General features: G+C 39.2%; 1 pseudogene; it reads left to right on the top strand.

Moving 5' to 3' along the window:
- Window positions 1–5,484: 5,484 nt before the first annotated feature.
- LOC697638 (heat shock cognate 71 kDa protein pseudogene) lies at window positions 5,485–7,430 on the top strand (annotated as a pseudogene).
- The last annotated feature ends 7,773 nt before the right edge of the window (window positions 7,431–15,203 follow it).

Raw genomic sequence — 15,203 nt, 5'->3', positions numbered from 1 at the left:
ATTAACAATGATAAAGGGGATGTCACCACTGACCCCAGAGAAATACAAACTACCATCAGAGAATACTATAAACACCTCTACACAAATAAACTAGAAAATCTAGAAGAAATGGATAATTTCCTGGACACTTACACTCTTCCAAGACTAAACCAGGAAGAAGTTGAATCCCTGAATAGACCAATAGCAGGCTCTGAAATTGAGGCAATAATTAATAGCCTACCAACCAAAAAAAGTCCAGGACCAGATGGATTCACAGCTGAATTCTACCAGAGGTACAAGGAGGAGCTGGTACCATTTCTTCTGAAACTATTCCAGTCAATAGAAAAAGAGGGAATCCTCCCTAACTCATTTTATGAGGCCAACATCATCCTGATACCAAAGCCTGGCAGAGACACAACAAAAAAAGAGAATTTTAGACCAGTATCCCTGATGAACATTGATGCAAAAATCCTCAATAAAATACTGGCAAACTGGATTCAGCAGCATATCAAAAAGCTTATCCACCATGATCAAGTGGGCTTCATCCCTGGGATGCAAGGCTGGTTCAACATTCGCAAATCAATAAATATAATCCAGCATATAAACAGAACCAAAGACAAGAACCACATGATTATCTCAATAGATGCAGAAAAGGCTTTTGACAAAATTCAATAGCCCTTCATGCTAAAAACACTCAATAAATTTGGTAATGATGGAACGTACCTCAAAATAATAAGAGCTATTTATGACAAACCCACAGCCAATATCATACTGAATGGGCAAAAACTGGAAAAATTCCCTTTGAAAACTGGCACAAGACAGGGATGCCCTCTCTCACCACTCCTATTCAACATAGTGTTGGAAGTTCTGGCTAGGGCAATCAGGCAAGAGAAAGAAATCAAGGGTATTCAGTTAGGAAAAGAAGAAGTCAAATTGTCCCTCTTTGCAGATGACATGATTGTATATTTAGAAAACCCCATTGTCTCAGCCCAAAATCTCCTTAAGCTGATAAGCAACTTCAGCAAAGTCTCAAGATACAAAATTAATGTGCAAAAATCACAAGCATTCATATACACCAGTAACAGACAAACACAGAGCCAAACCATGAATGAACTTCCATTCACAATTGCTTCAAAGAGAATAAAATACCTAGGAATCCAACTTACAAGGGATGTAAAGGACCTCTTCAAGGAGAACTACAAACCACTGCTCAGTGAAATCAAAGAGGCCACAAACAAATGGAAGAACATACCATGCTCATGGATAGGAAGAATCAATATCGTGACAATGGCCATACTGCCCAAGGTAATTTATAGATTCAATGCCATCCCCATCAAGCTACCAATGAGTTTCTTCACAGAATTGGAAAAAACTGCTTTAAAGTTCATATGGAATGAAAAAAGAGCCCACATCTCCAAGACAATCCTAAGTCAAAAGAACAAAGCTGGAGGCATCACGCTACCTGACTTCAAACTATACTACAAGGCTACAGTAACCAAAACAGCATGGTACTGGTACCAAAACAGAGATATAGACCAATGGAACAGAACAGAGTCCTCAGAAATAATACCACACATCTACAGCCATCTGATCTTTGACAAACCTGAGAGAAACAAGAAATGGGGAAAGGATTCCCTATTTAATAAATGGTGCTGGGAAAATTGGCTAGCCATAAGTAGAAAGCTGAAACTGGATCCTTTCCTTACTCCTTATATGAAAATTAATTCAAGATGGATTAGAGACTTAAATGTTAGACCTAATACCATAAAAACCCTAGAGGAAAACCTAGGTAGTACCATTCAGGACATAGGCATGGGCAAAGGCTTCATGTCTAAAACACCAATAGCAACGGCAGCAAAAGCCAAAATTGACAAATGGGATCTAATTAAACTAAAAAGCTTCTGCACAGCAAAAGAAACTACCATCAGAGTGAACAGGCAACCTACAGAATGGGAGAATATTTTTGCAATCTACTCATCTGACAAAGGGCTAATATCCAGAACCTACAAAGAACTCAAACAAATTTACAAGAAAAAAAAAAACAACCCCATCAAAAAGTGGGCAAAGGATATGAACAGACATTTCTCAAAAGAAGACATTCATATAGCTAACAGACACATGAAAAAATGCTCATCATCACTGGCCATCAGAGAAATGCAAATCAAAACCACAATGAGATACCATCTCACACCAGTTAGAATGTCGATCATTAAAAAGTCAGGAAACAACAGGTGCTGGACAGGATGTGGAGAAATAGGAACACTTTTACACTGTTGGTGGGACTGTAAACTAGTTCAACCATTATGGAAAACAGTATGGCGATTCCTCAAGGATCTAGAACTAGAAGTACCATATGACCCAGCCATCCCATTACTGAGTATATACCCAAAGGATTATAAATCATGCTGCTCTAAAGACACATGCACACATATGTTTATTGTGGCACTATTCACAATAGCAAAGACTTGGAATCAACCCAAATGTCCATCAGTGACAGATTGGATTAAGAAAATGTGGCACATATACACCATGGAATACTATGCAGCCATAAAAAAAGGATGAGTTTGTGTCCTTTGTAGGGACATGGATGCAGCTGGAAACCATCATTCTTAGCAAACTATCACAAGAACAGAAAACCACACACCGCATGTTCTCACTCATAGGTGGGAACTGAACAATGAGATCACTTGGACTCGGGAAGGGGAACATCACACACCGGGGCCTATCATGGGGAGGGGGCAGGGGGGAGGGATTGCATTGGGAGTTATACCTGATGTAAATGACGAGTTGATGGGTGCTGACGAGTTGATGGGTGCAGCACAGCAACATGGCACAAGTATACATATGTAACAAACCTGCACGTTATGCACATGTACCCTAGAATTTAAAGTATAATAATAATAAAAAAGAAAATAGAAAAAAAAAAGAAAAAAAAAGATGTTGAGAACATACATTGGGGAAAAGACAGTCCCTTCAATAAATGGTACTGGGCAACTGGATATTCATATGCAGAAGAATGAAACTAGATACGTATCTCTCACCATATACAGAAAAAAAAAATCAAAATGGATTAAAGTCTTAAATCCAAAGCCCACAACTATGAAACTGCTAGAACAAAACCTTAGGGAAAATCTGCAGGACATTGATGTGGGCAAAAATTTCTTGAGTAATGTCCTACTAGTACAGGTAAGCAAAGCAAAAATGAACAAATGAGATCACATAAAATTAAAAAGCTTCTGCACAGCTAAGAAAACTATTAATAAAGTAAAGAAACATCCCACAGAATGGGAGAAAATATTTTCAAACTACCCACTTGACAAGGGGTTAATAAACAGAATACATGATGAGCTGAATCAACACTATAGAAAAAAGCTAATAATATGACTAAATAATAGGCAAAAGAAATGAATAGACATTTCTCAAAAGAACATACAAATAGCAAATAGACATATGAAAAGGTACTCAACACCACTGGTCATTGAAGAAAAGCAGATCAAAATTACAATGAGATATCATCCCACTCCAGTTAAAATGGCTTATATCTACCTTTGGTCTTTGATGTTGGTGACCTTCAGATGGGGTTTTGGTGTGGACGTCCTTTTTGTTGACATTGATACTATCCCTTTCTGTTTGTTAGTTTCCCTTCTAACAGTCAGGCCCCTCTGCTGTAGTTCTGCTGGATTTTGCTGGAGGTCCACTCCAGACCATGTTTACCTGGGTATCACCAGCGGAGGCTGCAAGCAAAGATTGCTGCCTGTTCCTTCCTCTGGAAGTTTCATCCTAGAGGGGCACCCGCCAGATGCCAGCCAGAGCTTTCCTGTATGAGGTGTCTGTTGACCCCTGCTGGGAGGTGTCTCTCAGTCAGGAGGCATGGGGGTCAGGGACCCACTTGAGGAGGCACTCTCCCTTAGCAGAGCTCGAGCTCTGTGCTGGGAGATTTGCTACTCTCTTCAGAGCCAGCAGGCAAGAACGTTTAAGTCTGCTTAACCTGTGCCCACAACAACTGCCCCTTCCCCCAGGTGCTCTGTCCCCGGGAGATGGGAGTTTTATCTGTAAGCCCCTGACTGGGGCTGTTGCCTTTCTTTCAGAGATGCTCTGCCCAGAGAGGAGAAATCTAGAGAGGCAGTCTGGCTACAGCAGCTTTGCCAAGCTGCACTGGGCCCTGCCCAGTTCAAACTTCCCAGTGGCTTTGTTTACTCTGTGAGGGGAAAGCTGCCTACTGAAGCCTCAGTAATGGCAAATGCCCCTCCCCCCACCAAGCTTGAGCATCGCAGGTCGACTTCAGACTGCTGTGCTGGCAGCAAGCATTTCAAGTCAGTGGATCTTAGCTTGCTAGGCTCCATGGGAATGGGATCCGCTGAGCTAGACCACTTGACTCTCTTGTTTCAGCCCCCTTTTCAGGGGAGTGAACGGTTCTGTCTCGCTGGCATTCCAGGTGCCACTGGGGTATGAAAAAAAAACTCCTGCAGCTAGCTTGGTGTCTGCCCAGACGGCCACCAATTTTGTGCCTGAAACACAGGGCCCTGGTGGTGTAGGCAGCCAAGGGACTCTCCTGTTCTGCAGGTTGTGAAGACCATGGGAAAAGCATAGTATCTGGGCTGGAATGCACCATTCCTCATGGCACAGTCCCTCACGGCTTCCCTTGGCTAGGGAAGGGAGTTCCACAACCCCTTGCACTTCCAGGGTGAGGCAATGCCCCACCCTGCTTTGACTTCCCCTCTGTGGGCTGCACCCACTGTCTAACCAGTCCCAATGAGATAAGCTGGGTACCTCAGTTGGAAATGCAGAAATCACCCACTTTCTGCATTTGATCTCATTGGGAGCTGCAGACCAGAGCTGTTCCTATGTGGCCATCTTGCTAGCCACCTCACCCACAAAACAAATCTTAATAAAATTTTAAAAAATTAAAATCATATCTAGTATCTTCTCAGATCACAGTAGAATAAAACTAGAAATCAATGCCAAAAGACACCCTCAAGACTACAAATAAATGGACATTAAACAATATGCTTGTGAATAATTTGTAGGTTAATAATGAAATCAAATTGAAAGTTAAGAATTTTTTCAAAATGAATAACAGTGACAAGTTATCAAAACTTCAGGAATACAGCAAAAGCACTGCTAGAGGAGTGTTTACAGCGCTAAATGCCTACATCAAAAAGACAGAAAGATAACAAGTCTATTATAGACAACTTACTGTTACACCTCAAGGAACTAGAGAAACAAGAACAAATCAAACCCAAAGTTAGCAAAAGAAAAAAATAACAAATATTAAAGCAGAACTAAATGAAATTGAAAGCAAAAAAATGAATAAAACATAAAGTTGGTTCTCAGAAAAAACAAAGAAAATGTATAGCCCAGTAACTAGATAAACCCAGAAAAGAAGAGAGAAGATTCAAATAAGTTCAATTTGAAATGAAACTGTAGCTCATTGAGCTTGCCTGCAGCTCTCAGGGTTCCTGTGGCTTTCTTTGTTGTTGCAGCCAGGCCTGCATGCCAGCAACCATGTCGAAGGGACCTGCAGTTGGTATGGCTCCTGGCCCCACATACTCTTGTGTGGGTGTTTTCCAGCAGGGAAAAATAGAGATAATTGCCAATGATCTGGGAAACCGAACCATTCGAAGCTATGTCACCTTTGCGGACACTGAACGATTGATCGGTGATGCCTCAAAGAATCAAGTTGCAATGAACCCCACCAACACGATTTTTGATGCCAAACATCTATTTGGATTCAGATTTGATGATGCTGTTGTCCAATCTGATATGAAGCATTGGCCCTTCATGGTGGTGAATGATGCTGGCAGGCCTAAGGTCCAAGTAGAATACAAGGGAGAGACCAAAAGCTTCTACCCAAGAGGAGGTGTCCTCTATGGTTCTGACAAAGATGAAGGAAATTGCAGAAGCCTACCTTGGGAAGACTATTACTAATGCTGTGGTCACAGTGCCAGCTTAATTTAATGACTCAGCATCAGGCTAACAAAGATGCTGGAACTATTGCTGGTCTCAATGTACTTAGAATTATTAATGAACCAACTGCTGATGCTATTGCTTACAGCTTAGACAAAAAGGTTAGAGCAGAAAGAAACATGCTGATTTTTGACCTGGGAGGTGGCACTTTTGATGTGTCAATCCTCAATACTGAGGATGGAATCTTTGAGGCCAAATCTACAGCCAGAGACACCCACTTGGGTGAAGAAGATTTTGACAACCGAATGGTCTACCGTTTTATTGCTGAGTTCAAGCACAAGCACAAGCCCAAGAAGGACATCAGTGAGAACAAGAGAGCTGTAAGACGCCTCCGTACTGCTTGTGAACGTGCTAAGAGTACTCTCTCTTCCAGCACCCATGCCAGTATTGAGATAGATTTTCTCTCTGAAGGAATCGACTTCTATACCTCCAATACCCATGCCTGATTTGAAGAATTGAATGCTGACCTGTTCCATAGAACCCTGGACCTGGCAGAGAAAGCCCTTCGAGATGCCAAACTAGACAAGTCACAGATTCACAATATTGTCCTGGTTGGTATTTCTACTCATATCCCCAAGATTCAGAATCTTCTCCAAGACTTCTCCCATGAAAAATAACTGAATAAGAGCATCAACCCTGATGAAGCTGTTGCTTATGGTGCAGCTGTCCAGGCAGCCATCCTGTCTGGAGACAAGTCTGAAAATGTTCAAGATTTGCTGCTCTTGGATGTCACTCCTCTTTCCCTTGGTATTGAAACTGCTGGTGGAGTCATGACCGACCTCATCAAACATACTACTACCATTCCTACCAAGCAGACACAGACCTTCACTACCTATTCTGACAACCAGCCTGGTGTGCTTATTCAGGTTTATGAAGGTGAGCATACCATGACCAAGGATGACAACCTGCTTGACAAGTTTGAACTCACAGGCATACCTCCTGCACCCTGAGGTGTTCCTCAGATTGAAGTCACTTTTGACACTGATGCCAATGGCATCTTCAATGTCTCTGCTGTGGACAAGAGTACAAGAAAAAAGAATAAGATTACTATCACTAACGACAAGGGCCATTTGAGCAAGGAAGACATTGAACATATGGTCCAGGAAGCTGAGAAGTACAAAGTTGAATATAAGAAGCAGAGGGACGAAGTGTCATCCAAGAATTCACTTGACTCCTGTGAATTCAACATGAAAGCAACTCTCAAAGATGAGAAAATTCAAGGCAAGATTAACGATGAAGACAAACAGAAGATTCTGCACGAGTATAATGAAATTATCAACTGGCTCAGTAAGAATCAGACTGCTGAGAAGGAAGAATTTGAACATCAGCAGAAACAGCTGGAGAAAGTCTGCAACCCCATCATTACCAAGCTGTACTTGAGGGCAGGAGGCAAGCCAGGAGGAATGCCTGGGGGATTTCCTGGTGGTGGAGCTCCTCCCTCTGGTGGTGCTTCATCAGGGCTCACCATTGAAGAGGTTGATTAAGTCAACACAAGTATAGATGTAGCATTGTTCCACACATTTAAAATATTGAAGGATCTAAATTTGTAGCAAATTCTGTGGCAGTTTTAAAAAGTTCAGCTGCTATAGTAAGTTACTGGGCATTCTCAATACTTGAATATGGAACATATGCACAGGGGAAGGATATAACATTGCACTTTATAAACACTATTGTATGTGGAAAAATGTAAAGTCTTAAATAAAACTATTTAAAATTGGCAAAAAAAGAAATGAAATGGTAAACTTTACAACTGACTCCACAGAAATACAAAGGATCATTCAAGACTATTATGAAAACCTCTATGCACATAAACCAGAAAATCTAGAAGAAATGAATAAACTCCTGGAAACATACAATCCCCCAGCTTTGATCAAGAAGAAATAGAAATCCTGAACAGATCAATAGCAAGCAGTAAAATTTAATCAGTAATTTAAAGAAAGGAAACCACTGCCCACAACAGCAACAACAACAAAAGCCGAGGTGGACCACAAGGATTCATAGCTGAATTCTATCAGACATTCAAAGAAGAATTGATGCCAATCCTACTGAAACTATTTCAAAAGACTTAGAAGGAGGGAATCCTCCCTAACTCATTCTATGAAGCCAGTATCACACTGATACCAAAACCAAGAAAGGACACAACAACAACAGCAAAACTACAGGCCAATATCTGTGAAAAATGTAGATGCAAAAAAATCCTCAACAAAATACTAGCAACCCAAATCCAACAGCATATCCAAAAGATAACTCACCATGATCAAGTGTGTTTCATCCCAGAGATGAAGTGATGGATCAACATACTCAAGTCAATAAATGTGATTCACCACATAAACAGAATTAAAAACAAAAACCATATGATCATCTCAATAGGCACAGAAAAAAAGAATTCAACAAAATCCACCATCTCTTTATGTTTAACAACCCTTAACAAACAAGCATAGAAGGAACATACATCAAAATAATAGCAGCCATATATGACATACCCACAGTCAACATCATACTGAATGGGGAAAAGTTGAAAATTCTCACTAAGAACTAGAACGAGACAAGGACGTCCACTTTCACCACTTCTATTCAACATAGTACTGGAAGTCATAGAGCAATCAGGCAAGAGAAAGAAATAAAGGGCATTCAAATAGGAAAACAGGAAGCCAAACTATTGCTGTTTGCCCATGATATGATCATATACCTAGAAAACCCTAAAGGCTCCCCCAAAAGACTCCTAGGTATGATAAGTGAAGTAAGTAAAGTCTCAATTCAGTATAGTACAAAATCAATGTGCACAAATCAGTAGCACTGCTATACAACAACAGTGACCAAACTGAGAATCAAATCAAGAACTCAATCCCATTTACAGTAGCTACAAAAAATATAATAACTAGGAATATATTTAAGCAAGGAGGTAAAAGATCTCTACAAGGAGAACTAAAAAACACTGCAGAAAGAAATCATAGATGACACAAACAAATGGAAATAGAAACCATGCTCATGGATTGGAAGAATCGATATTGTAAAAATGACCATACTGTCAAAGCAATCTACAGATTCAATGCAATTCCTATCAAAATACCAACTTCATTTTTCACAGAACTGGAAAAAACAGTCCTAAGATTCATAATGGAACTAAAAAAGACCCCAAATATCCAAAGCAATCGTAATGAAAATGAACAAATCTGGAGGCATTATTTTCCTCAACTTCAAATCATATAATACTACAAGGCTATAGTAACCAAAACAGCATGGTACTGGTACAAAAGGAGATACACAGACCAATGGAACATAACAGAGAGGCCAGGAATAAATTCGTACATTTACAATCAACTGATCTTTGACAAAGCACACAAAAACATAAACTGGGAAAAGGACACCATATTCAATAAATGATGCTAGGAAAATTGAATAGCCACATGTAGAAGAATAAAACTGGATCCCTATCTCACCTTATACAAAAATTTACTGCAGATGGATTAAAGACTTAAATCTAAGGCCCGAAATCAGAAATATTCTAGAGGAAAACTTAGAAAAAAAAACCCCTTCTGGCCATTGGCATAGGCAAAGAATTTATGATTAAGACCCCAAAAGCAAATGCAACAAAGACAGAAATAAATAAATGGAACCTAATTAAATTAAAAAGCTTCCACACAGCAAAAAAAATAATCATCAAAGTAAACCTGAAACTCACAGCATGGGAGAAAATATTTGGAAATTATACATCTGACAAAGAATTAATGTCCAGAATCTACAAGGAACTCAAGCAAATCAGCAAAAAACCCACAAATTATCCCATCAAAAAGTGGGCAAATAACATGAATAGACAGTTTTTCAAAAGAAGATATACAAAGGGCCAAGAAACACATAAAAATCATTCAACACCTCTAATAATCAGGGAAATGCAAATTAAAACCACAATAAGATACCACCTTACTCCAGCCAGAATGGCCATTAATTAAAAGGTCAAAGAGCAATGGATGTTGTCATGGACATAATGAAAAGGGAATGCTTATACACTGCTAGTAGGAATGTATATTTGTACAACCTCTATGGAAAACAGTATGGCGATTTCTCAAAGAATTAAAAGTAGATCTTCCATTCAATCTTTTCCCAAAGGAAAAGAAGTCACTATATCAAAAAAAACTCTTGTGCATGTTTATTTATTGCAGCACAATTCACAATTACAAAGATATGCAGTCAACCTCAGTGCCCATCAACCAATTAGTGGATAAAGAAAATGTGGTGCATCTATCTATCTATCTATATATTATATATATATATATATATATAAAAAATATATATAGACACACACACACACGTACACATATACCATGGAATACTACTCACTCATGATAAAGAATGAAATAATGTCTTTTACAGCAACTTGGATGGAACTGGAGGCCATCATTCTAAGTGAAGTAACTCAGGAATCGAAAACCAAATACCACATGTTCTTACTTTTAAGTGGGACCTAAGCTACAGATATGCAAAGGCATACAGACTGGTATTAATGCACATTGGAGACTCAGAAGGGGAAGAAGAAGGAGGTGGAGGAAGGACAAAAAACTACTTATTGGGTACAATGTACAGAACTAAAGTGATGGGTACATTAAAATCCCATTCTTCACCACCGTACAATTCATCTGTGTAACCAAAAACCACTTATACCTCAAAAGTCGTTGAAATTAAAAAAATAAAATAAAATAATTTCAAAGAGTCATATGTAGCTAGTGACTACCCGATTGGATAGTCATAGTTAATCAGTAATAAATGAAAAGCCTTATCTTATTAATGTAGTTGCCTTGGATTCCACTTTGTCTATAATATTATGCTTTTTTTCTGTTTCAAATTGCTGATATATTCAGATCTATATACCTATCTCTCCATCTCTCTCTACATATATATATAAACTAAGTAAATACAGTATATTCATACATGTATATATACTCAGTATATATTCATACATGTATATATACATATACAGTTTGTATATATATAGTTTTTCTGCCTTTCACCTTTAAGAGTCACTTTTAGATATGTCTTTTATAAACCAAAGAAACTACAGTTGAACCTTGTTTTCTAATTCAAACTGAGAATCTTTCTCTTATAACAGGAATGTTTAACCCACGCCCATTTACTGGCATTTATTGGTCTTTCTTCAATTGTTGTATTTGCATTATGCTTTCTTCTTAATTTTATGTGGTTTTATTTTTCTGCTGGAGTCATTTGTAAAGTATACTTTCTAGTTTTAATTCTATAAGAGGTTACCCCTAAATTTAAAATAAATGAATTTATATTTCTCCTTGAAACTCTCTCTCTCATACCTCCTCTACTTTCCTACCCCACCCCTCTGTCTCCCAGGTAATGGTGGCATAGTATGAGATTTTAGTCTGGTTATTGTATATTTAAAATTATGTTGTCTACCCTTTCAAGAATTAATATATCCATTCTGTTTTGTAACCTTATCTATACTATTAGACTAATTCTATATTCAATAGATTCAATGAACACATCATTCTTTTTATAACATAGTCTATATTCTTAAGGTCTTTTTATTGTTTTTTATTGTTTGCAAGATGCTTTGAGAATTTATTTTGCATCTCCCCACGTCATTTCCCAAGGGTTCTATAAAGGGTACATTCTCTGAGCTCTTGCATTTCTGAAAATATCTTTATGTTGCATTGTCAGAGAACTTCTTGGTCATCACATTTTCCCATCAAAAATGTAAATGTTCCATTATTTGTCTTCTGACATTTAATACTATGGAAAATTCTAGGGATATCCCTTTTTTTTTTCTTTAGAGGTACCCAGTTTTTGGTTTTTGTTGTCTCTTTCTTTGACTAGATACTTACAGAAGTTTTTTCTTTATCCTTGAAATTCAGAACATTCATCAGGATTATGTAGATATCAGTTATATCTTACTAGTTTGGTACCTTTTGATCTGGAGATTCTGCTGTTTCTTAATTTTATAGATGTTTTCTTCTATTATTGCTTCTATTCATTTATTCTTGTCTTTCAGATATTAGATAAGCCATATTGAAACAGTCTGTTGCTGTCTGAGATAACGCCTCTTTGTCCTACCTCCAAGATGATTAAGGAGCACGGACACAAAACTGAGCTTAGAGTGAAAACTTAATAAGTGAAAGAAGAAAGCTCTCTGTCAGCAGAGAGGGGGGTCCAGAACAGGTATACTCACTGTGGGGCCCGTTCTGGGGTTTTTATGGACCAGAAAAGGGAAGAAATGTGCGTAGTCTGTGGGCTGTCTTGGCTAACCCGTGACTCAGCCTGGCCCGGGACTTTGGCCCGGGACCAATCAGGAGCTGAAATGATGATTCACAGATACTGCTTAGCTTGTCCCAGGGCCTATCAGAAGCTGCATGAAGTTTGGCGGGGGGCCGGGGGTGGGGGGGACCTTGGCCTGGGACCAATCCGGAGCTGAGGTGATGATTCATAGAAGTCGGACTTACTGAGTTTTTTTTTTTTTTTTTTTTTTGGTTGGTTGGTTGTTTTGAGACGGTGTCTCACTCTGTTGCCCAGGCTGGAGTGCAGTGGCACCATCTCCGCTCAGTGCAACCTCCACCTCCTGGGTTCAAGAGATTCTCCTGCCTCAGCCTCCTGAGCAGCTGGGACTACAGGCACGCGCCACCACACCCAGCTAATTTTTGTATATTTTTTAGTAGAGACGGGATTTCACCATATTGGCCAGGCTGGTCTCGAACTCCTGACCTCGTGATCTGCCCGCCTCAGCCTCCCAAAGTGCTGGGATTACAGGCGTGAGCCACCGCACCTGGCCCGGACTTATAGTTCTAATAAAGGAAAGTAGAGTGCCCACCCAAACCCACCAGAGCCCACCGTGCCCATGCCCACAAAAGGAGAAGAAACTTTTCCTGGGAACACGCTGACTATACAAAGGACAAAGACATTTGGATGCCAGGCCTTGTTCCCTTATCTGAGTGAGTTGGAGGTTCTGTGTCAGTTTTTATCCAAACGGGCAGGAGGTTTTTCTATCTGTGCAGCCATGGGCATGTCTTCAGGCACAACACCCTGTGCTAGTTACCTTATCGGTGCCTGCAGCTTGAATTATGTTGCCAGGCTGCTTTTTGTGTTATGTGGGGATAAGGCACTGACCTATGGGCTGGGGGCTCTCCTGGTACCCTTCCCTTGCTGTCTACCTAAAGCAAGCTAGCTAATTCCTTTCAATATGTTGGTTCTACATTCACTGGCCATTATATTAATTATTGATTTTCTTGTTATTTTTATCTCCTTGTTCTTTTCCTCTGCATTCTAGGAGAGTTTTGGGTTGCATCAAAAATTTCTGATTTTATTTCTGCATTCTCAAAACTGATCATACTGCTGCTGATTTATTTTTTACATGCTAGTATCATTTTTTTGTTCACAGTTGACTATTTTTGACATACAAAACAGCAATTTAATATGGTTTAAACTGAAAAATAAAAAGAATTACTGCAGTATCTATGGTGATAGAGACAAGCTAGAAATCCAGTAAATACCCATTAATATGGAAATGATTGAATAAACTGTGATACATTCATATCATGAGCTATTATGCTACCACTAAGAGAACAACAGTGGAACGTATGCAAATTCCACTAGGTACTGATTAAAAGATACAGAAAAAAAGTGTATCATACAATAATCGCATTTTTAAATAATGTCCAAACAAAAGCTGTGTGTGTGTGTGTGTGTGTGTGTGTGTGTGTGTGTGTTTGAATCAGATGAAGGGACTTTAGAAAAATGTATAGAAGGATATGCACCAGACTGTTAACTCTGGTTACCTTGGGGAAGTATAAATTAGAAGAAAGAAAAGAAGAGGGGAGGACAACTTCCCCCAAAATTGTCCTTAACAATACAGCAAGCATTCAACAATGATGCCATTTATGAAAAGTTACCTATGTATATATGTATACGCAAAATAAACCACACAAAAGGATGGTCATCCTAAAAGTGGCTATCTCAAGGTAGTGAGATTTTGGATACTTCTTTCTTCTTCTTCCCCCATCCCAACATATACCCACGTACACACACACACACGCACACACAAAAACCATAAATATCACATTCACACCTCCAAATGCACATAGTGTAAGCTAGTTTCTAGCTCAGTAATCTAGAGCATAAAGGTAATGGAAAGGAAGCCAGAACCACAAGCAATGCTGGCATAGGAACTTTGTCTTCATTTCCTCTATTTACTTTCTGGCCAGACTCAGACCAGCCCCCTTCAATGTAATGGTTTCTACATCATAGTGTCCTGCTACCTTCCTTTCTAGCCCTGGCTCTTCCAAGTTAGGAAAAGTTTGTTAGTTCCAGGATTTCTTCTATTTTTTGTTAGGCTGAAAACTTTTGAGTGGGAACTTGTAAGACATCACCCAATTTTTATTTTAGTTTCCAAGTTTGGTCTTGTCTGCTCTCTATGTTGACAATTCTTTCCTTCTTTACATACCAAACTAAGACAAGTTTTCTTTACTTTTTTAAAAATTCCATGGTCCTTTTGGAATACCCCTATTTCTTAAAGTCAGTCTCTTACTTACTTCTTAGTTCCATTTATTTAGAGTTCACCTTACCTATTTGGAATCCTAAGCTTTACTTTGCCTTTCTAAGCAGTAATTCTGATAATTATTGCTACAAAGATGTTGAATACTGCATTTCACAGGACCTGGAATAATCAACCAATCTCAATGCTTTCAAACTGACATGGCCCTTGAACCATATTTGAACTAGTAACAAAGCTTTAAAAGCCTCTACTCATCTTTAATACAGGCCCTCTGAGCCCTCAGCATCACACCCTCCGGCCCCATCAGTGTTTTATGGAATCTAAATTAAAGGCTGTTTTCAAACTCTTAATCGTAAAGCATTACTTTCAATTTTTATAATGACCAAGACCAAATTTAGCTTCTTGGCATTGCTTAGATTGTTCCTAGTCAGAGAGACATGAGGGCTGCTTAAACCTATAATCTTAGTTTCAATCCACACTCTATAATTTTCAGAAATGACAGTTCTGACAGGAAAATGCCTGGGAAGACACCAACCTCTGGGTCTCACAACTCTAAAAAACAGAACTTGCTGACAGATTTTGACAAAGGGACCCCAGTGAGTACACATTAGGGTAAGATTTCATATGAATAGGACACCATCCTGTTTGCCCTCAGACTTTTCAAATGTGGTCTTCTATGCACTATCTAACCCTCACCTTTCACCTCACTGGCATTGGTCCCCTTGTCACAGAACACGAGCAGGCAAAGAAACAC

The sequence above is a fragment of the Macaca mulatta genome, chromosome X, assembly GCF_049350105.2.
Source record: "Macaca mulatta isolate MMU2019108-1 chromosome X, T2T-MMU8v2.0, whole genome shotgun sequence".
In the NCBI taxonomy this organism is placed as follows: Eukaryota; Metazoa; Chordata; class Mammalia; order Primates; family Cercopithecidae; genus Macaca; species Macaca mulatta.
The sequence above is the reverse complement of the archived record's forward strand: the minus strand, read 5'-3'. Positions and strand labels throughout refer to the sequence as shown.